The sequence below is a fragment of the Balaenoptera physalus genome (genome assembly GCF_965194825.1).
Source record: "Balaenoptera physalus genome assembly, chromosome: 13".
NCBI lineage: Eukaryota > Metazoa > Chordata > Mammalia > Artiodactyla > Balaenopteridae > Balaenoptera > Balaenoptera physalus.
The window spans coordinates 29631868-29654174 of NC_138892.1; the positions used below are offsets into that span (position 1 = coordinate 29631868).

Sequence of the window (22307 nt, forward strand, 5' to 3'; positions counted from 1 at the left end):
TATATATATATATACACACACACACACACACATATATATGTGTATATATATGTGTGTGTGTATATATATATGTACATATATATATTCTTCAGATTCTCTTCCCTTATAGGTTACTAGAAAATATTGAGTATAGTTCCCTATGCTATACAGTAGGTCCTTGTTGATTATTCAATAAATATTATCATTAGTATTATTGGTATTATTATTATTTGAAGTTCTTAAGCAAAGTTATGCTAAAGAAGTTTTAGACAGTAATATATCGGGAAGAAATACGTGGTAAAGGAAATATAGCAAAGTGATAATGATAAAGTCTAGAGGCTTAGAATATAGGTGCTCACTGTAAAATTCTTTCAGTACTGTTGCTTGAAAATTTTTATCATAAAATTTTAGAAGAAAATACCTAGAGGTAGAAAAAGGGCTTGAAAGTGTGTTAGGCTTTTTTCACTCATAATCTAATGGTTTGTAGAGGCTCCAAAATACTAATTATAATATTGAACCTATCAAAATCTTTAAATGCATATTTCTTTATTGTATTGGAGAAATCCAGTGTTCACCCACACTATATTCTTCTCTTTCTTGGCACACTGAAGGATTAAACTTTCCCGTCTCCTTGAAAGAAAGAAGAGAAGCCATATGATAAGTTCTGGCCACTGGGCAATGAGTGGAAGTGATAGGTATCACTTCCAGGTCAAAGGATTTCATTGCTGAGGTGCAATCCTCTTTTCCATTCCACTGTTGCGAGGGAGAGAAATGTACACTTGCTCCAGGGTCCCGTGGTAGTGAGTCTTGTCTGCCACTCTGTCAGCTCTCTCTGTAGCTCTGTGGTGGATTATATGGGACAGAGTTGCTCTGCTAACTGCTATAGGGACAGATAGCATTTGAGGGAAAGTAACTTGGGGGGGGGGCATTAAGCCGTTGGAATTTGTGGTTATTTGTTATTATGGCATTACAGCCTATCCTTAATAATTCATTCATATTTTGCATATCTTTTCAGTGATGTAAACTGATAAAGTTTGAAAACAGTGCTATATAATCAGTTTAATATTTTCAATTTAAGTTATTTATAACTAAATGATACATGAGCTTAGTAAAAAATCAAATAGCGAAGAAAAGCTTCCAATAAAAAAACCAGTGATTTCCTGCCCCACCCTTTCAACCCAGTCCAGTTCTCTAGAAGTGACATTTTAAATGTTTACTGGTTTAATTTTTTGTAGTTTTCTCCATACTGCTGATACCATGTTTTTATCTTTCTTGATTTAGCAAGTTTATGCATGCTTTATTGACTCTGATATAGAGGACCATTTAGCATACTCACACCTATCCACTCCCTTATTCCTAGATTTTGATAGCTATCTTATTATCTGTATTTCTTAACTTAGGCAATAAACTTAAATAAAACCTTACAGTTCTATTTCTAGTTTCAACAACTCTAGAAAACTATCTCAAATTTTCTCTATGTGAAAAGAGAACCCTTCCTCTATTCTTCCATCATCTTCTGTGAAATATTCCTTTAATTTCATGGTCAAAGTTGTTCAAGTTTACCTTTTCTTAAACATTACGTTTTCCATGCATTGCCTATAAACTGATTCTAAAATGTGAAAGTTTAAAAAAGACAGTTTAGTGTATAGTGAGCATATAAATATCTTTTTTTCCAAGGTTAGGGTAAGAGATGGGCTTCTCCTTTTCTGTATCCATCCTTCAGCAAATACTGAAATGTAACTTTGTCCTCTCTGACACACCAGTTGACACATGTTCATTTTCTTTCCACTATCATCCAAAGAGATGTTGAAATCTGCCATCCACAGTTGACCTCCTCCTGAATCCTCTTTGCTGTAATAAATTTAGTCCTTTTAAAAATTCTGTGCAGTGATTTCAGTGGGATCCTGGGAAAACATGAGACAAATGTGCTTAGACAGCATCTCCCCTGTCCATCATTATGCTACTAAAGATTTAATGTCATGTAGCTGTTTGAAATCTTCTACCTGGAGTGTGTACACGAGTCTTGGGATGAGATAAATGTTTGAAGCAGGAAGGAGAAGTTTTAGGGAAAGTGTCAGGAAGTGGGGAGTTAAAGGTAAAGGTGTCTAGAATAGGGTGTCATAAAGGAGCCACACCAGGAAGGGAAAGGAATCATATGCATGGTCCCCTGGGTTACGTGACTGCGGTGACTGAATCTGAATGACCTTTGACAACATTTAGGCTTTCAAATGTAGAGGTAGGCACTTATTTCATTTTGAGAGTAAATATTGTGTATGCTTTTAGTAAAATTGCATTGCTCTATTAGGCTTATATAAATAACTTTGCTCAAATGTTCCACTGTTAATAATCCAACAACACCTCGTCTCCATACACTTTCACTCCCTGTATGCCTGATATTAGTAGGATTCCTGTTTTCTCTAATTACAAGATTTTGTTCTTCAGTTAAATACTGAAATTACCATGTAGCTTCCTCCTCTCTCTTTCTTTTTCTCATTTATGGAACTCCAAACAACTTATAGTTGATTATCATTCTTTCTAAATTTTCAGTTAAATGTGCTTCTCTTTTTAAAACATTAAAATCTTTATATTCTTATGATTGTATTAGTTTGCTAGGGCTACCAAAACGAAATAACACAGATAGGGTAGCTTAGACAACAAAAATTTCTTTTCTCACCGTTTTGAAAGCTAGAAGTCCAAGATCAAGGTGTTGGCAGGTTTGGTTTCTCCCAAGGCCTCTCCCCTTGGCTTGCAGGTGGCCGTTTTGTCCCTGTGTCCTCACATGGTCCTTTCTCTGTGCACATGAAATCCTGGTATCACTCAGGGTGTTCAAATTTCCTCTTCATAGAAGTACACCAGTCAGATTAAATAAGAATTTACCTTTAAAAACTCACCTTTTTAAAGACTTTATCTCCAAATACAGTCCATTCTGAGGTACTGGGGATTATGGCTTTAACGTATAAATTTTGGGGACACAAATCATTCTATAACAGTAGTCCTCAGAAAATTTAATATTTTCTTTTCTTGACTAAGTATTTTACTGAACAACTAGTAAAGGTACACAATAATAGATTGTGTGAGTGTTTTTCCCACATTTTATCAGACTAACTGTTACTGTACACTAATATACACAGGTATATCTGCTAGGTGCTTAGTGCTTAAAGGAAAATCTGACTGCATTAGTAGCTATTGCTATAAAAATCTTTGCATACAAGAGAGCCCAGAAAAAGGAAAACGCATCAATCACTACTAGATTCGACCCTCAGTTATCAGCCCTACAAAATACATCAAACTTTAAATATAGACATGCATAATTTCTGATAGAAATAAAACTAATTAGTGTTCTCTGAAAGCAGTTCATTGCTTAGGAAGATGAAAATTGGTATTCTCAGAATCTAAGCAAATAAACCTTATGAAGAATGAATACTCAATCTAAATCATTAGCAATACTAAATGGCCAAGATAGTTCAACAATTCCTAAGTTATCTGACAGAATCTTTTGGTCCTAAATAATAATTCCAAATATTCCAATATTTCTCCAAATATTTGGAAAAAGATCTCAACAGAATAAAATGAGAATTGCCAAGTCAAAGCTTCTGTGTTTATAATAGAAAACAGCTGTGACTGAGGGCACTGAATTAATATTCCAAGTTATCTTTCTGAATTGGAATTATGAATTTGAACATGTTCTCAAGAAAATAAAATAAGCCCACACCCATTTGAAATGATCTTTACAGATGCTATGTAAATATATACTGATCCACTTTGCAATTAAATACCACATAATTAGTTCAGGGACTTCATGCCAAAAGTATGTTGTAATTCTACTAAATTTAAAGTGTGCATAGTGGTAAATGAGAATAAACATTCCAAAATGATAGCTCATTTAACATTTTCACACACACAGACACATACACATGCACAACAGACTTAAACCAATGCAAATCTGGAAATAATTATATCATCTCTTTACTGGCAAACCCAAAGGAAAAGTTCACAAGAAAACTAGTTTTACATTTAATTTCTCATATTTCATGCAAGAAATATGAAAAAATAAATGACGGCAAAAAAATGGTTTCTATATATCTTTTGTTGCATAGATTGCTTATTCTATGAACATATTGTAAAAATGTCCAAATGTTCTTTCCTTATCTACTTTACTAAATGATAAGTATTTTAATTCCAGATGGTACATATTACACAATATCATTCATTGAAAGCTGTGTGATTCCAAGCACAGAAGGCCCTTTTGCAAGAAAGTAACTGCTCCACAGTTCCTTTCTTTTTTGGTTGTTGTTTCTATTTCTTTCTCCCCTCCCATTTTTTGCAAGAGACAGCAGTATTAATTTCTGGGAGTGTGACACCTAACAGTACCTTTGAAAAGCAACAAAGATTCAGATACCACGAACTATTCTAAGTGAAAAGTTCGCCTTTAGTCATGATTCTTTTAATAAGCATTTCTTAAGCTATGTACTTTGTCTAGGGAAGTCTGAAGGGCTCTGCAGTAGAGTAGCTAAAGTGCAAAAGCAAACAAACAATCAAACAAACAAAAACTAAGAACTCTTACACAGCAAAGAAACTAATCAGTCCAATTTGAGTGGAAGATAATGTGCCAAAATATTATGCTATGTCTATATGAGATTTTATTTTAATTAGAAAGTAGAATTTGAAGTCCTAGCAGAGTCCTAGGTCCTGATAGAATCAGTTTCCTGTAATCTATTAGCCCATCAGCTAAGAGAAGATAATTTAGTCCATGAGGTTATGGCTGAGATTAAGACGAAAAATACACATAAAGAAACAAATGGCTGCTGTTTTTAACCACCAAAAGTAAATTGCTATATATATTTATAGTGTTATGAATATACAATATCTAATATGTATTGAGCAATAAATAGTAGAAGTTTCAACTGCACAAACAAATCAACAAAATTTATAGCAAATCAAAAATCAAAGATGTTATCTCTCAGTCTGGAAAGCAAGGAGATTGCAGAATCAACTAAAGCAAAAGAAGCTCAGCTCACTTCTATTTCTGGTTGACTCCAGCCACAGGGAACATGCTCTCACATCCTGTAATTGGTGGCATGTAAACAACAGATTATACTTGTTCATCACACCACTGACTTCTTGTATGATTTCAGGCAACTACAACCTATCTAGACTTTGATTTTCTTAATTGTTAATGAGATTAATAATAGGTGCTACAGCAAAATGGTTGGTCGGTTATGTCAACAGCCTCTGCTGATTCCCATTTTCTATTTTCCACTTCTCTATAGACATTGGAAAGGCTAAACACTTACTTTCCAATTCTCCCTTTGTCCTAATTTCAGTTGTCCCCAAAGCACATTCTGAGACAAAGATCTGGATGTGAAAGAAAAGAAAATAATTTAGAAGGAAGTGAAATAGGAAAGCCAATAAAGGATGCATTAATAAGCAACCACCATGGAGGCAACTAGGGATCCAACACTATGGGGACGCTGAGAAACTATGGAGAAGATCTCCCAAAATTATCCAGTGAGAGATGAGGAAGCTGGGGGTTCTTGTATAACTACTCCCCTTCTTACCAATTCAACTTTCCACCTCTGTAAAATGGACAACTGAACATGACTGCACCGTGAGTAATTGGACACATAGGCATAGTTTTTAAAAGTTATATTAAAGGGCTTCCCTGGTGGTGCAGTGGTTGAGAATCTGCCTGCCAATGCAGGGGACACGGGTTTGAGCCCTGGTCTGGGAAGATCCCACATGCCGCGGAGCAACTAGGCCCGTGAGCCACAACTACTGAGCCTGCGCGTCTGGAGCCTGTGCTCCGCAACAAGAGAGGCCGCGAGAGTAAGAGGCCCGCGCACCGCGATGAAGAGTGGCCCCCGCTTGCCGCAACTAGAGAAAGCCCTCGCACAGAAACGAAGACCCAACACAACCAAAAAAAAAAAAATTAATTAACTTAAAAAAAAAAGAATAGCTCTTTAAAAAAAAAACAAAAAAAAAGTTATATTAAAAATATGTGCTGTGCAGTATTACAAATTTGTCTTGGTAGTAGAAAGAGTACAGAATTTGATCAGAGACCTGGGTTTTATCTGGTTCTGGCTTTGCCACTAGCTGATAACAAAATGGAGTAGCCTCTCTGACTGGGCCTTAGAGTTTTGTTATCTGAGAAATGATAAGGTTGGATTGCTGATGAAACTAATTGTTTTGCCAGTTCTAAGTCCCAAGAATCTTTGATTAAATGCATTTTTATGATGTTTAGAATAAGTTTACTCTTTTCTTTGTCAGACCCTAAAAATTTTCATTGCCGCACAAACGTTTTTTACTAAATAGAAAATAGAATGCCTTTCCAATGTCAGAAAGCCCTCTGTATTGTGAATAAATTAACATGGCTAAAACAAAATCTCTTTTCAGGAGAAACCAAATTATCTGTTAATAGCTCACACAAATTTTCATAATAGTCCATGTAGTACAAGCAATGTTACCTCAAGACTTGAAATTAGTCAATGTTTAATTTTGAATTTTAAAGAGAATGTTACCAGGTGTTAGTAATAAAGCTAGAATCCCAAACAAACCAAATCTTCAAAAAAAAAACATTTATGATTAAAATTGTTTCCTAAACTACCATATTATTGATGCCAGATGTTAAGCATGAAAACAAGATAAAGAACTTATGCAGAGAGAAATTTCCATTTTAAACAGTAGGACATTAATTTATGAAAGTAATGAGTCAGGATAAGTCAGATTAGCCAATAAGCCTCTGTAACTTATTTAAATGAACCATAGTTTGGGTAGTCAACATCTTTTTTACAGGACAAAATACATAATTTTTTTGGATAAAAGTCTTAGACTTGTGGAGGTTAGTGGCTATGTGACAAATGCACAAAAAGTTACATTTGAGAGATTTGGGGGACCTTTTCCCTTTTTTTGTATTTTGTTTTTCTACGATGAGTTTAGAGTCTCATTTATGGTCACTAGCTATGTCTCCAAATCCTGCCTTTCTCTTATAGTCCAAATCCACATTTCACAGCTTTTGTAACATCTTTACCTGATTACTGCTTTAGCACCATAGAGACCCCATAGTGTTTGATCCCTTAGTATGTCCAAACTTCTTTTCTCTAAAAGTTCTTTCCTCAGGCTGATTTCCTTTTCATTCGAGTTCATTCATTCAAGCATTACTTCATTTATTTATTATCTCTTCACTCAACAAACAAGGGATTGATATGTTGGCAGAAGCTAAGGCAGATATAAAGAACAATAAAATACAGACTGCTCTTGAGGGGTCTACCAGGGCTGTATCATACAGGATAGTTATAATAAAATGGAGTAATCCTATAGTTGCTATTAATGAAGTCCTAAGCACTTCTTTACTCTGTAATTGTCAAGAAGTTTCCTCAGAGAGAATCAGTTGAATTTTGAATGTTGAGTAAAATTTTCCAGGGTACACAGAAAGGCAGTGGTACAGCATAACCCAAGTCAAAAAGGAGAGGGAAATAAAAAAATGATAGCATGCCTAAAATTTAGATTCATATTTCAAAAAGTATAATTCCATTTATCCCTCATCCTTTGTATTGCTATTTTTGTGTATGTATATATATCTACATATACATATATATATAACATCTACATATGTCATAGTTCCCATAAGAGTTTATCCAGTTCTACTGGATGCAAATACTCTTAGTTTTCATTTATTGACAATGTCTTTATTTTACTCTCTTTTAAATTTTATTTTTGAACATTTTTTTTTTCTGAATATAAACTTCATGGTAGACATCCTTTCAGCATTTTAAAGATGTCGCTTCACTGTCATCTGCCCTCCATAATGCCCTATAGGTAATGTGTTTCTCTCTGCCTACTTTTAAAATAGTCTCCTTATTTTTGATTTTCAAGTTTTATCATTATAAAACTAGGAGTGTTTTCTTTATATTTATCTTGCGTGGGTCTGTTAGTAGGTATTTGTTACCACATTTGAGAAAATTTTAGCCATTATTCCTCTGTTATGGACTGAATTAAGTCCCTGCGAAATTTGTATGTTGAAGTCCTAATGCCCTACTTGACTGTGTTTGGAGATAGCACCTATCAGGAGGTAGTAGAGCTTAAATGAGGTCATCAGGATGAGGCCTTAATTCATTAGAACTGGTGTCCTTGTAGAAGAGAACGAGACACTAGCTCTCTCTCTCTCTGCATGCCCACAGAGGAAAGGCCAGGTGGGGACACAGTGAAAAGTCATCAGTCCACAAGACAGACAGAGAAGACTCATAAGAAACTGACCCTAATGGCACCTTGACCTTGGACTTGTCTCCAAAATTTATGAGAAAATAAATTTCTGCTCTTTAAGCCATACAGTCTGTGATATTCTATTAGGTCAGCCCAAGAAGACTAAAATATCTTCCAAATATTTCTTATTTCCCTTTCTTTCTCTCCTCTCCTTCATGGACTCCAATTACACATACCTTAGACCTTTTGATATAATCTCACAGATCACTAAGAATCTACTGATTTATTTTCAACCTTTCTTCTCTCTGTTCTCTATTAAAATTGGATATTTTCTATTGATCTTTCCTCAAGCTTAGTAACCACTTATTTTACCATATCTAACATTCTTAATACTACACATTGTTTTGCTCAGTTGTAGAATTTCCACTGGGTTACTTTCTAGAGTTTCCATTTCTCTTCTGAGATCCCCTATCTGCCTATTCATCATCATCATATTTTACTTCAAGTTCCCAAACTTATTTATAATCGTTTATTTAAAGTCCTTGTATTCTAATTTCCATGTTCATAGTATTTTATGATTGTTTTCTGTTGACTGCTTTTCCTCTTGAGTGTTGGTCATAATTTCTTGTTCCTTCTCATTGTCTACTAATTGTTCATTGCATAGTGGACATTGTGGATGACCACTGTAGAAACTGGATTCTGTTACCTTGTTCTAAAGATGATTATTATTCTAGTAGTTAATTAAATTGATTTGACACAAACTCAAAGTTTTGTCTCCCCTGAAGTGGGCATCAATGAAATGACTCATTTATCTCAGTCTTCTGGTTGTGTTTTTCACTGAGAAATCTGAACTCTCCGCCCATGTGAGGTTCAGTGGTTAGCAAATAATTTGGATAAAGTTTATAGACAGATGCGGGCTCTCTCCTCTGTTAGTCCCTCCTTTATTGAATCTTCTTCCTTACTCTCCTCAACCCAGTGAAAATACGGCTTGTATACTAACTTGAGAGTGCCCTCAAGAGAAAAGCTAGTGTAGTTTCCTCCTTTCATGGGTCAACTCCTTCCAGTTTCTGTCTACTTTGTTCACTATTTCTTCAAATATTTTACCCAGTGTTTATAATTTTTATCTGAATTAGGATTAGTAATGTACCATCTACTCTACCATTATGGGGATAAGAATTTATAGGAAGGTTTTTAGTAATAGTTTACATTTTTAAAATAGCTATTGGACACATCAGATTTTTCTTTCTTTGCTCTCTCTCTCTCCCCCCCCCCCTTTTGGTCATCTTTAATAATTTGTCTTTTGTATGTAATTGTTTATTTCATATAGTTTTGTGAAATTTATTGGCAGAGATCCCGGGTTTCTTAGTTATATTATTGAGTGATACACCATAGAGTCTGGTGCTTACTTTGCCTCTGGATTTTGAGTTGTTGATTATGTAATATTACCTTATAATATCATAAATTTGATTCAGATTTTTTTATCTGAAAGCATCTTGACTAAAGAGTAAGAATTTAGTAAGTACTGATATCAATTAGTCAAGATCCAGAATTTTTCACATTAAAAATTCACTTTATATATTGCCATCATATAAAATCTTCCAGATGAAAATGATAATTTCCTCATTTCAATTTCAAATGGTCCCATAACTGGCATCAATCTGTGGTAGTACAAGAGGAGTGTGAAAATTTCCACTATTTCTTTTTTTTTTTTAAAGCATTATTCATTTTAATTAATTAATTTATTTATTTATTTATGGCTGTGTTGGGTCTTCGTTTCTGTGTGAGGGCTTTCTCTAGTTGTGGCAAGCGGGGGCCACTCCTCATCGCGGTGCGCGGGCTTCTCACTATCGCGGCCTCTCTTGTTGTGGAGCACAGGCTCCAGACGCGCAGGTTCACTAGTTGTGGCTCACGGGCCTAGTTGCTCCGCGGCATGTGGGATCTTCCTAGACCAGGGCACGAACCCGTGCCCCCTGCATTAGCAGGCAGATTCTCAACCACTGCGCCACCAGGGAAGCCCTCCACTATTTCATCAAAAAGTTTAAAGTAATTTACTTTATTTAGTCCCTTGTGGATGCAAGTAAAACAGAATTATTCAAGTTATCACCAAATAATGGGAGGCTTACTGTAAGGATACAAGCGGATATACAGAAGTATGACACTCAGGTATGCAATCAGATCTGAGGTATAATGGAAACCATAGCAGTGCCTGGTATCACAAAGGCTGAAACTGGATTCTAAGCAGCTCTAAGTAATGCAGTAGTGACTAACCTTTAATGAATTTTTACAAACATCTGCTTTTCATTCTTTTCCCCAAACCAATCTATTTCCTTATAGCTTTTGCTTCCTCATAACTTTGATTTTTTTTATGATTCCTTTTCTCTGCCTTATGGGTGACCTCTATCTCTGTTTCTTTTTTAGCTTCAGATTTCTTTGCCTATGCATAAATTTTCTCTATATTAATTGGGATACTTTCAATAGCAATTAATAAAAATGCAAAGCAAATTACCATTAATGTAAAACAATTTATTGTTGTGTATAACAGATAAGTAAAGGTTTACCATTGCATTCAGGAATGGTTGATGCAGGGACTGAATAATATTTCTCTCTCTCAATCTCTTTTTCTCTCTCTCAATCTCTTTTTCTCTCTCTCTCTAGATAGGTAGGTAGATAGATAGATAGAGAAATAGAGATAAAGATATATACATATATATTAGACCAGATTGCTCCATATGATGGCCATATTGACATTACCAGTCCTAGAGTTACATCGTGTCTTCTTAGTGACCTGGATGAAAGAGAGCTTTAACATAATATCCACAAGGAGTATTCTGATTGACTCTAATTAGCATAACATATTATGTGCCCATCTCTGAACCAATCTTTGTTTCATACCTATGGCAGTAGAAGCAGGGAGAATGCCAGCCCCTCCCAAACCACATCCAGTAAGTTTCTAATAGGTAAAATTATTATATTCCTAGAAGAAATATGAAAAGAATTATTGGACATAAACGCAAAGAAGGCTAGCATACTAAATAGTTCCTAGTTCAGATTTCCGACAATGATTATGTTGCCATTCAGAGCATTTTCCACTGGCCACTCTCTTAGTCTGGCATGGATACACTTCTTGGATTCAGTCATTGTCTAGTCAGAGATGCTTTTGAGTAGTATCACACGGTACAAAACTAGGTGTACAGAGCAATCCTGTGATAAAAGCTCTGAGTGGAATTGTTTTCCCTTAGAAGTGTTTGTGGGTTTGGAAGACATCGTAATCGTCATTTAACTATTATTTCAGATGAAGGAAGTCAGTTGGTTACATTACTTTTAAAAACACCAAGATTCATTATTATTCTCTCATAATTTCCATCTAATATGTCTATAAATCTATGCCTTAACTCTTATTAAATGACAAATATTATAAAATCCCGATATTTTTGTAGATATACTGGCATATACCATTTTTGATTAAGTTTAATATTTAGGTTGACTAGAGAGGCAAGAATAGAGTTATAACCAGAAAATTGTCTCTTATAAAGGAACTATTTGAAGCCCTGGTTTGACTGTGTTTCATTTCATAAAGTTAAACAATTCCAGGGGTTATAAATCTTTATTGAAGCCAAAGATAATGTTTATGCAAAAATGAACATTTAGACATGGAAAGGGGTAGAACAAATTTCACACAGAATGATGTCTATGTTATTATTTGTACTAAACTCTAGTATGTGCTTAAATTCTGAATGTTCTCATAACTTAATGTTTTAGTATTCAAAGCACACTGTGTCTAGAAAAAAATGTATAGAAAAATTAAAGAAGGAGACAAATCACCTTATAAAATTGTCTGGTTTTAATATAAAGAAGGATACCAACTGGGCTCAAATATGTTTCATATCTTTAAATATTTTCAGTAAAACAATTGGGGCATACATGATTTGAATACCAAACTGAATAAAAAGTAATATTTCATTCGGAAAACAAAACACAAAAGAGAATCAATGTTCCTTTCCTTTTTATCTCTCAACCTAGGAAAAGGCTTAACTTTGAAATGCAAATTCTAAATTTGGTATTCAATAATTCTAAAGCTTTCTCAATGAAATTAAAAGGAAATTCTCTTTCCTCAACTAAAAATTCCTCCTGCATTCCTCACAGGAAGAGATATGATTTTACTTAACTACTCACCTATCATAAACACTTGTATAAATACAATTTTTCCATAAAGTTGAAAACAAGTTCACCGTACTTCCCAACTCCACATGTCTGAAATATTCCACAACCCTTACCTTCTTTGAGAAATAGCAACAGACAAATCTGTCACTACAAACTTTCCTCACAGTGTTTTTTAACTTTGCTGTATTCAATACAAGTCTTTTAAAACAACAGCAGTAGTGCCAAATTTATCATTTGGTCTCTTGGGTATAATATTTGCAAAGTACTGAACTAGGCTTCCACAAATGAGAAATAAAAAGTGATTCCAGGATGGACCACGTTCCTCCAAGTCCACAGGTAGGCCAGTGACCACTGTGGAATTGGAGTTCTCCAATGTAATATTTGTGGTAAATTGGTTTTCAATTAAACCATGATCTTCTATTCATATCATTTTATGAGACTCTTCCTCTAATTGTGCAATTTAAGAAATATGAGATCTTACAACTTGAGTCATGAATGTCTATACATATAAACATTTATATTCATATTCATTTTCATACTTGGGAATATATATGTAAACATATTTTAAGAATTTGATATAAATTTTAATTCAAAATTTTGTAAACCTAAAGAAAATTAATAAAAATAAAGCATTGCACATTGATACAATTGTGTAGTGTTTAAAGCTCACCCTATACTTTCTTTCTTTAGCTATTCTTTTTTTTAGAGTCAAATTTCATGAAAATTTCGTCCTCACATTCTTTTCCTACTTTTTCATTTCTCTTTACCTCCAGTAACTCTAATTTGTCTCCTGATCCAACTAACATCACTGAAGCAGTTTTTTACCAGTGTCACCGGGGTAATACTTGTTGCTAAATTCAATCATAAACTTAACCCCTGTGGTAGTGTTAGTTACCCAACCAATATCCATTCTTTAGATGAACAGGCCCCAGTTAACCTACTGGTCCCAGGTGGAGCAGAACAATTGCACTTACAGCAATCTCTTACCTCAGGCAACCTCAGATCCACCGGAATAAACAGCTGATATTTTAAGCTGCCGAATTCTTGGATTATTAGCTTTTTTGTTTTTTAATCAAAAACCATCAACACTTTTCAAAGAAATGTATTGCAAACAGTGACTTTTACTAAAGAGGTGAATTTGTTCTAAATGAAAAAAAAATCCCTCCATGAAAGAGCAAACACACATTTACCAGACAACTTATACTGCATTAATGATTTAACAGTGCACAAATAAGGACCATAGATTTTATTTTAATTAGGACTGAAAGATCAGTATAAATGCTGATGGTGGGTGGGTGGGGGGTATGTTTTATACCCTGAGCTCCAGCATTCCAACTCTGTCCTGTCCTGTTGTTATAATTTGTAAAAATCTTTGAGTTTTTGTAACTTCAATGATGTGTTTAAGGCAAAGAGTCTTGATTTGAAGAATTTGTTGTATCCAAAGGCCAGAATAGTACTCAACTCTGATGAGTAAATACATAAAATGTTGGGTGATTCCTTCATGTATCCAATATCTTATTTTTTAATTCTGAAGTGGCAACTGTTCTAATTTTTTTCCATTATAGATTCATTTGCCTGTTTTCGAATTTGATATTAAAGTGTATGCACACTTTGTATAAATCTTCTTTCACTCATAGTAATGTTTTTGAAATTCCTTTACATTGTGTGTTTATCTATAGTCCATTCCTTTTAATTACTATATAGTATTCTTTTGTATTTTACCTATTTTGATAACCTTTGCCTTTGCTTTTATTTGTTTAGTTTACTAACCTTTAATGGAATTATTGATATTATAGTTTTGGGTCTATTATCTTACTATTTGTTTTCTGTTTATACTCTCTTTTTGTTTTGATCCTTTATTCCCTTTTTCTTTTTTTGATTATTTGAGTATGTTTTTTAATTTAACTTATATATTTACTTTTCAGTTGTATATATCCCTTTTTGTTATATTTTTAGAATTACTTTAGGATTAGAATATGCATCCTGGAATGTTCTTAGTCTATTTAGATTTTGTATTGTTGCTGGTTCCATTCTGATAACTCATGTTTGAATAAAATGATTTTTTTCTAGCCTGATTATTTGAAGGAGGTTTTCCTGAAGGATGGGCCAGTATTATATTCCAGGCTGGTGAGAAATATTTTCATGCTCTAGGTTGGTGTGTGTGAGAAGTTTATTAGCTTTTACTGATCCAAAAATATTAAGGTTAGCAACTGGCAGGCAACTCACAATGATGTGAAGTGCCTCTCATCTATCCTTGGACTGACCTGCAATGTAGGTTGTCTGTGTGATTTCACGCTCATCCTTTTCCATCTTCTTTTCCTCAAAACACAGCCAGTTCCAAGGAAGCTCCCCAGGTGCTTCAGGCACCCTGTTGCCATTTTTGCAAACAAGAAACTGTTGCTGTTGAATCTCAAGCTTGTACCACTTACTTAAGAATAAAGAGTGTTTACGGCTTTTTCATTGAGTTCTGCAACCACAAGGATCCTCTCTGTATAACCCTGTTGGTCTTCATGGTTTGGACAGTCCTCTCTCCTATTTAGTAATTCAGTGCTGCTTGTTGATACATCTGAGATTTTACTCATATATTTTTATTTAGTTTCTAATGGACCTCATGTTTCTATTTCTTATCCTCCTCATTGCCTCTGGATGATTGCCAAGAAGAAGAGGGGGGGTGTTGACTATACTTGTCCATAGTAAAATAAAAGTTTCACCTTCCCAGGAACTTTCCTCTTTTAACCTGTTTTATTTCCTTTGTAACACATATCATTATTTAAAATTTATTTATTTTTTCTTTTTATTTGTTTGTCACCGCCACCTGACAGTAGACTCAACAAAAGCAGCAGTTTTGACTGCCTAGATTGTTTCTGTATCTGCAGTGCGTAGAACAACTCCTGACATCATAATTCATAAATATTTGTTGAAGCAATAGGAGTCCAGGAAACATCTTTTCATTCAAGTTTTTATTTTATATTGGAGTACAGTTGATTAACAACATTGAGATAGTTTCAGGTGTACAGCAAAGTGATTCAGTTATACATTTTCCCATTTAGGTTGTTACATAATATTGAGCAGAGTCCCCTGTGCTACACAGTAGGTTCTCGTTCCCTGTGCTGTATAGTAGGTCCTCGTTGGTTATCCATTTTAAATATAGCAGTGTGTACATGTCAATCCCAAACATAAATATCTTTTTAAAAGCTATATTTTTACCTACATAAAACTAATTTTTCCCCAAAGCATGATACACTTTCAAGTGGTTTATGAAATACATATTTTGGCAGTTTATATAGGGAGTTTTAAAATTTATTTTTAATGTGATATGCACACAACAATAACAAAAACATGATTTCACAGAAATCATGAGATAGTATGAGGCTAAACTTTTAAAAAAATCAAGTTGCATTTGATTTGAAAAAATATTAAGTTTTTATATTTAAAACTTAATGGATTCATAGGGATATGACAAAATTCATTTGAGTAGTCTGAGAATAAGGGAAGTTTGGAAAATACCGTATTGATTCATATATTTAAGCATGACATTACCAGGCTATCTAACTCCAGAGCCAAGGTTCTTTACCTTGTATTAGGAACAAAATGCTCTGAAACCTGTAAATAAATATCAGTTATAAAGTAGTGTGATAGTTAATTTTGTGTGTCAACTTGTCTAGGCCAATGTGCCCAGCTGTTTGGTCAAACACTAGTCTAGATGTTGCTGTGAAGGTATTTTGTAGATGTGATTAAGATCGATAGTCAGTTGACTTTAAGTCAAAGAGATTACCCTTGATTATGTGGACAGGCTCCCCAGTCAGTTGAAGGCCTGTAGAGGAAAAACTAAGGTTTTGAGGGGAAGAAGAAATTTGGCTTCAAGATTCTAATATAGAAATCCTGCCTCAGATTTCAACTTTCATTCTCCCCTATAAATTTCAGATTCAAGGCTGCCTTAACTACTGCCTGAATTTCCAGCTTGCTGGCCTGCCCTAGGAATTCTGGGCTTGCCAAGCCCTCACAATTGTTTCAGCTAATCCCTTAAAATGAATCCCTATAGAATATACATAGATTCTATTGGTTCTGCTTCTCTGGAGAATCCTGACTGATATAGAGGGCATTTGCACCTCCCCTAACTTGCATCATGTACATCGCTGACAAGGAAAGGTGTTGGTTAAAAACCTGCTTAAATTAGACTGTTATAACAGAACCCATAAATGGCACCATCTTATGTTACATGCTGACTCATGCTGGTCATTATAAATCAAAGGCATTTTTTCATGCATACTTTCAGAAATCCTACACGCTGCTTTGAAACTCTACATGACTTTAAGATTTCAGGCAACTTCAAGGATATCACCTTAGATTTCAAACGATAAATAAACCTCCCTTGGCCCATTCCCACTGCCCCCAGGCTCCACACACTTGCTCCCAAATTCTTCTTGATTGCCTTCAATGAAACCTCATTTGAATACCCCACGAGAGGCATTTACATATTGTACATTTTACATTCCTAGAAGACCTTTAAATTCCCTGTCATTTTAGAGATTTTGAGGTTCTATGTGGGATCTTTGCAATGACTTGCTGGGTTTGAAGAGATCCACTCTTACTTTTTCTCGCCCAAGTTCTGAACTAATTAGAGTTGACCATAAAATACAGGACACTCAGTTAATTTAAATTTCAAGTAAATAATAAATGACTTTTTGAGTATAAATATGTCTAAAATATTGCACAAGACATACTTATACCTTTAAAACATGTCACTCACTTGAAGTTCAAATTTCACTGTGTTTGCTGTATTTTTATTTCCTAGATCTGGCAACACTCACTAGTAGTTGAGAGATATAATTACAGAGTTAACCAAACAGGAGAGTAAAACGTAACATTTGCTATTGATATAATAATCAGTAATATTGGCAAAATAATTAATTATTGCCAGAGATTTTACTTTAACTTTTATAAGAATACTATAACAAATTATAATCATAAAAACAGATTAAAGAGCTTTGACTTTTCCAGATAGCATAGTTCAATTGACATTTTGCTCAGAGCTGATGGAGGTTAACAACAGATAACACTTCCTCAACTTAAATGATAATTTTGAAAAATGAAAGTTGTATAAAAGATGAAGAAAAAATGGTATTGTCTGTAATTTTAAACCATATAGATAAACATCTATAACTTGGTATATTTCCCTCCAGTCTTTGTGTGTGTGCGTGTGTGTGTGTGTGTGTGTATGTGTGTGTGTGCATGTGTGTATGAGTATTTACACAGAATGTGGTCTAGATGTGCATAGGCAGAGTGAAGAATTGGTATCATAGTCTCTCTACTGCCTCCTGTCAACCTCTCCAGCTCTAAAGTTTATCATGTTTATTAATTTTTATTCCCTATGACTTTTGGGTGACTGGCATATCATGACTGAATAAAGACTTCTTGAATGAAAAAGGGCTCTTATGAAACAGTGAGTAGAAGAAAAGCTAGGAAAACCCAACAGTAATTACCCACTGAGTGGCTAGAATGGTGCGTCTTTCAACCAAGTGTCAGCTCAAGGACTGACACAAGATGTACTGAATAATCACCAGTACCAAGTACTGTTTCCAAAATAGACACTTTGACCATATGAGGAAACAGTGATCCCGGTGGTCTTTACTTGGATCCTATGTATTTCTGTACTAATTTGTATTAGTATTGTATTTCTATACTAATTCGACTCAATAAAGCTGAATGGCCTGAAGAGCCTTACAATTTAAATTTTGAAATTATATCTTATTGATTCAACAAACATTGATTGGAGCCCTCCTTTGTTCCAGAGAAAGAGCTAGATAATGGGTATCCAAAGGTGGGAAAATAATTTTTGCCCCCATTAAAGTAGTAACAGTGGGAGAGGTAGTTAGTACCCATAACAATATTTACCTCATTTCAGTTTTGTTAAATTTGATAGTACATAAACACAAAATATTTGGTAAGAAATATGGTAAAATAGAGCAGGATGCTATGGAGAAGAAGAAGACGCACTTGAAATGGGAATGAACTTGGTGTACTGGAGGCAGAGGACTGATGTGGCTGAATCTTTGATGAGCAAGGAACACAGCAGGATAAGATCAAGTTGGAAAGGCACTAGACCATATCAGAAAACACATTTCAGCTATATTTGTGTTTTTCTATTTAATTCTAAGCATAAGAAAGAGTCATTGCTTCATTTTGGATATCAACCGTATTATCAGAGGGTTATCTTAGTAACTCCGGTGTAAAACAATGCACTGTAGACAACTTAAAGAAACTCAGACCAATGCATTAATTAGAAATATAAATTTAGTAGTCCTTCAAATGGAAAAGTTCCTTAGTTGTTGTAAACAGTTTGTCTATACTTTCTCTTGTAAAGAGAAGCATTTATGATTCTTTGAGGCATTTACTTGGTACTTTAAATCATAATAAAAACGACTAAGTAGAATTAAATCTTTAGGTTTGGTGTCCATACCACCTAGTATACTATACAGTTGCTTTTAAAATTTTTCATCAATTATTAATAAACTTCCTAAAACCCCATTCTAGCTCTCTTTCTTAGGTATATTTGTTTTCTTTTTTATTATCTATCTTTTTGTTAATGATTTTGGTATTAAATAATTAAAAAACAAAGTCTAAAGAATGAATATAACTGGGGAACCTGTGAGAATAGGAGAGAAAATCTTAGTAGCAACTTATAAAACCTGTATTGAATGCTATCTGAAGCAGCAAACACCAGAGTAAAATCAACGTTTGAAACAGAAAGAGTGAAAATTGGATGATATTTTGGGATCAGAATCAAGCTTGAAGCAAAAAGCCTACTCACCTACACCCGCCGTGAAGGCCAAGATGAAAAACATAATATCTTGTAAACAAGTACATGAATTAACTTATTCAATCCAGAAGAAGTGATTTAACCAAGTTAGACAACACAAAGTAACTTCAGCCAAGAGAATACTAGATATTAATTGTAACAGAGCCAACAAACATCAGACTTAGAAAACTTGGGAATGAAGTGTTAAGATTGCTGGCATTTATATGGCTGTGCAGACCTTAAAAGTTAGACGTCAGAAAATATTTTCTAGTAAGAACATCATAAATGTACTGTGTGATACAGTTTCCTGCTCTGATAAAAGCCTCTTTTGATTTCAAATGTTTTCCTTTAGCAAATATTTGCTAAAGGAGACAAAATTTCTCAAATAGGTATATAATGTACACAGTGTGTGGGTTATCCCTGAAGATTAATGTAGGAACACATCCATAATTAAGGTAGCAACAGTGGGAGAGGTAGTACCCATAATAATATTCACCTCATTATGAAACGTGGTCAATCTTTAATCTGGTATAATATGTATATTTAGTCTAGGTTCTTTCTACAGTAGGAGAATTCTGTAAAGCCATATACCCCAAGTACTGTGCCTGATATATAATAGGCACATAAAAAATAAGGCAAATTAGGGAGTACATTAATATATTAATCTTTTTATTGGTGTGAAATGAAAAGACTGGATATTTAATTTTTTTAGAAGAGTTTTGGATTTACAGAAAAATTGAACAGATGGTACAGAGATTTTCATGTTACTCTCTCCCATCCCCTGCACACATTTCCTCTATTATTAATATCTTGTGTTAACGTGGAACATTTGTTATAATAAATGAACCAATATTAATACACTATTATTAACTAAATTCCATAGTTTATATTAAGGTTTGCCACTTGTGATGTACAGTGCTATAGGTTTTGACAAATGCATAATGTCAGGTATCTACCATTACAGTATCATACAGATTACTTTCCCTGCCCTAATAATTCACTCTGCCTCACCTCTTAATCCCTACTCACTCCCTCTACACCCCTGGCAACCACAGATCTTTTTACTGTCTCCATAGTTTCCCTTTTCCAGAATGTCATATGGTTGGAATCATACAATATGTAGACTTTTAAGATTGGCTTCTTTCACTTAGTAACATGTATTCAAATTTCTTACAAGTTGTTTTATGGTTTGATAGCTCATTTAAAAAAATTCTTTTAGGAATGCTCCATTGTGTGGACATACCACTGTATATTCATTCACCTTTGAAGGATACCTTGATTCCGTCCAGTTTTTGGTGATCATAAATAAAACTGCTATAAACAGAGTATTCCCAACCTCTTCCTTCCATCCTTTATAACATTGCTGTTATTTATTTGTCCATATGCTATAATCACCTAAAACATTATTGCTATGATTATTTAAACAATTATTAGAATAAGAGAAAAGGTTTTATTTTATCATCATTTATTCCTTCCCTTATGCTCTTCCTTTCTTGATGTAGATCTAAGTTTCTGACCTATATCATTCTTCTCTCTAGACTTCTTTTAACATTTCTTGCAAGGAAGATCTGCTGGCAACAGATTTCCTCAGTTTACATTTGTCTAAGAGTATTTCTCCTTCACTTTTGAAAGTATGTTAAACGAATACATAATACATTAGGATTTGGGAGTTTTTTTCCCCTCAACACTTTAAACATTTCACTCCATTCTCTTCTTGCTTGCATTGTTTCTGACTAGAAGTCCAATGTAATTCTTATTCTTATTCCTCTAAAGATAAGTTTCCTCTACCACATAATAATTTTTTCAAGATTTCCTCTTTGTCTTTGGTTTTCTGGTGTTTGCATATGATATGCCTAGGTGTAGTTGTTTTGGTATTTATCCTGCTTGTTGTTCTCTAAGTTTTCTGAATCTATACTTTGGTGTCTATAAATAATTTTGGAAAATTCTATTATTAGTACTTCAAATATTTCTTCTGCTCCTGCCCGTCGTCCTTTTCTTTCTCACGTTTCTATTATACACATGGTACACATTTTGTCATTTTCCCACATTTCTTGGATATTCCATTTCTTTAATTTTTTTTTTCTTTTTTTTTACTTTTTGCATTTCACTTTTGGCAGTTTCTATTGGCATATCTTCAGGCTCACTTATTATTTCCTTTGCCATGTTTAGTCTACTGATGAGGCCATCAAAAGCATTCTTCATTTCTATTACAGTGTCTGTGATTTCCAGAATTTCCTTTTGACTTTCTTGGAGTTTCTATCCCTCTGCTTACATTACCCATCTGTTCTTGAAAGTTGTCTACTTTTTCCAATAGAGTCTTTAACATCTTAAACATAATTGTGTTAAATTCTCTATCTGATAATTTCAAAATTCATGCCATATCTTAGTTGTGTTGTTACTTTGTTTGCTTTGTCTCTTCAGACTGTTTGTTTTGTCTTTAGAATGCCTTGTAATTTTTTGTTGAAAGCTGGACACGATGGATTGGTTAATAGGCATTGAGGTAATTAAGCTTTTAGTGTGAGGCTTTATGTTAATCTGGCTAAGAGTTGGGTTGTGTTTAAAGTTTGACGTAACTGTAGGCGCCAGAAGCTTCAATTTTCTCTAGTTTCCTTGTCAGACTGTTTTCCTCCTGTTGCCTTTGGGTTTCCCTTGGAACTTCTTAAATAGAGTCTGCGACTCTCACTTGTAATCTGTTTTTATATTGATGCCCTGTTGGTGTGGCAGTAAGGTGATGGGAAGGGTAAGAATTCTATATTCTTATAATTAAATATCAGATTTTTAATAGTCCCTGGGATGTGATCTTCAGAACATTCCTTAGCCTTTTTTTCTCATTCTTTATGAGAGACAAGTCTAGCAGGGCCTGGATTTGTTTGATTGCCCTTTTCTCAAGTCAGGTAGGGTAGAGTACCTTCCTACGGAGGGTGTTGTTAAGTTTCCTTTGGGCATACTTTTAAATATTTACTAAAATCTGTAGAATAGTGGCAGAGTTAAGAAAATATACAAAAAGAGTGAAATAATAAACAAATTGACTGAGTGAAAAATGATGGTGATGGAACAAAGCAAAATGAGTTTCAATACAACATAATTATTAATCCAGAAAAATGATTACAGTGAATTAAACAGAAATAAAAATTCAAAGGTACACAAGAAGAGATTTGTCCTGAAATTA

General features: G+C 34.2%; 1 protein-coding gene across 1 annotated transcript in view; it reads left to right on the forward strand.

Annotated features, from left to right (window-relative positions):
- The window catches only part of EPYC (epiphycan), a 73927-nt gene continuing 51620 nt past the window's right edge, over positions 1 to 22307 (forward strand). Inside the window, exon 1 of the mRNA XM_082419183.1 lies at positions 1 to 22307. This exon is cut by the window's right edge and continues 11675 nt beyond it. The gene's annotated coding sequence lies outside the window, so the exon portion shown is untranslated.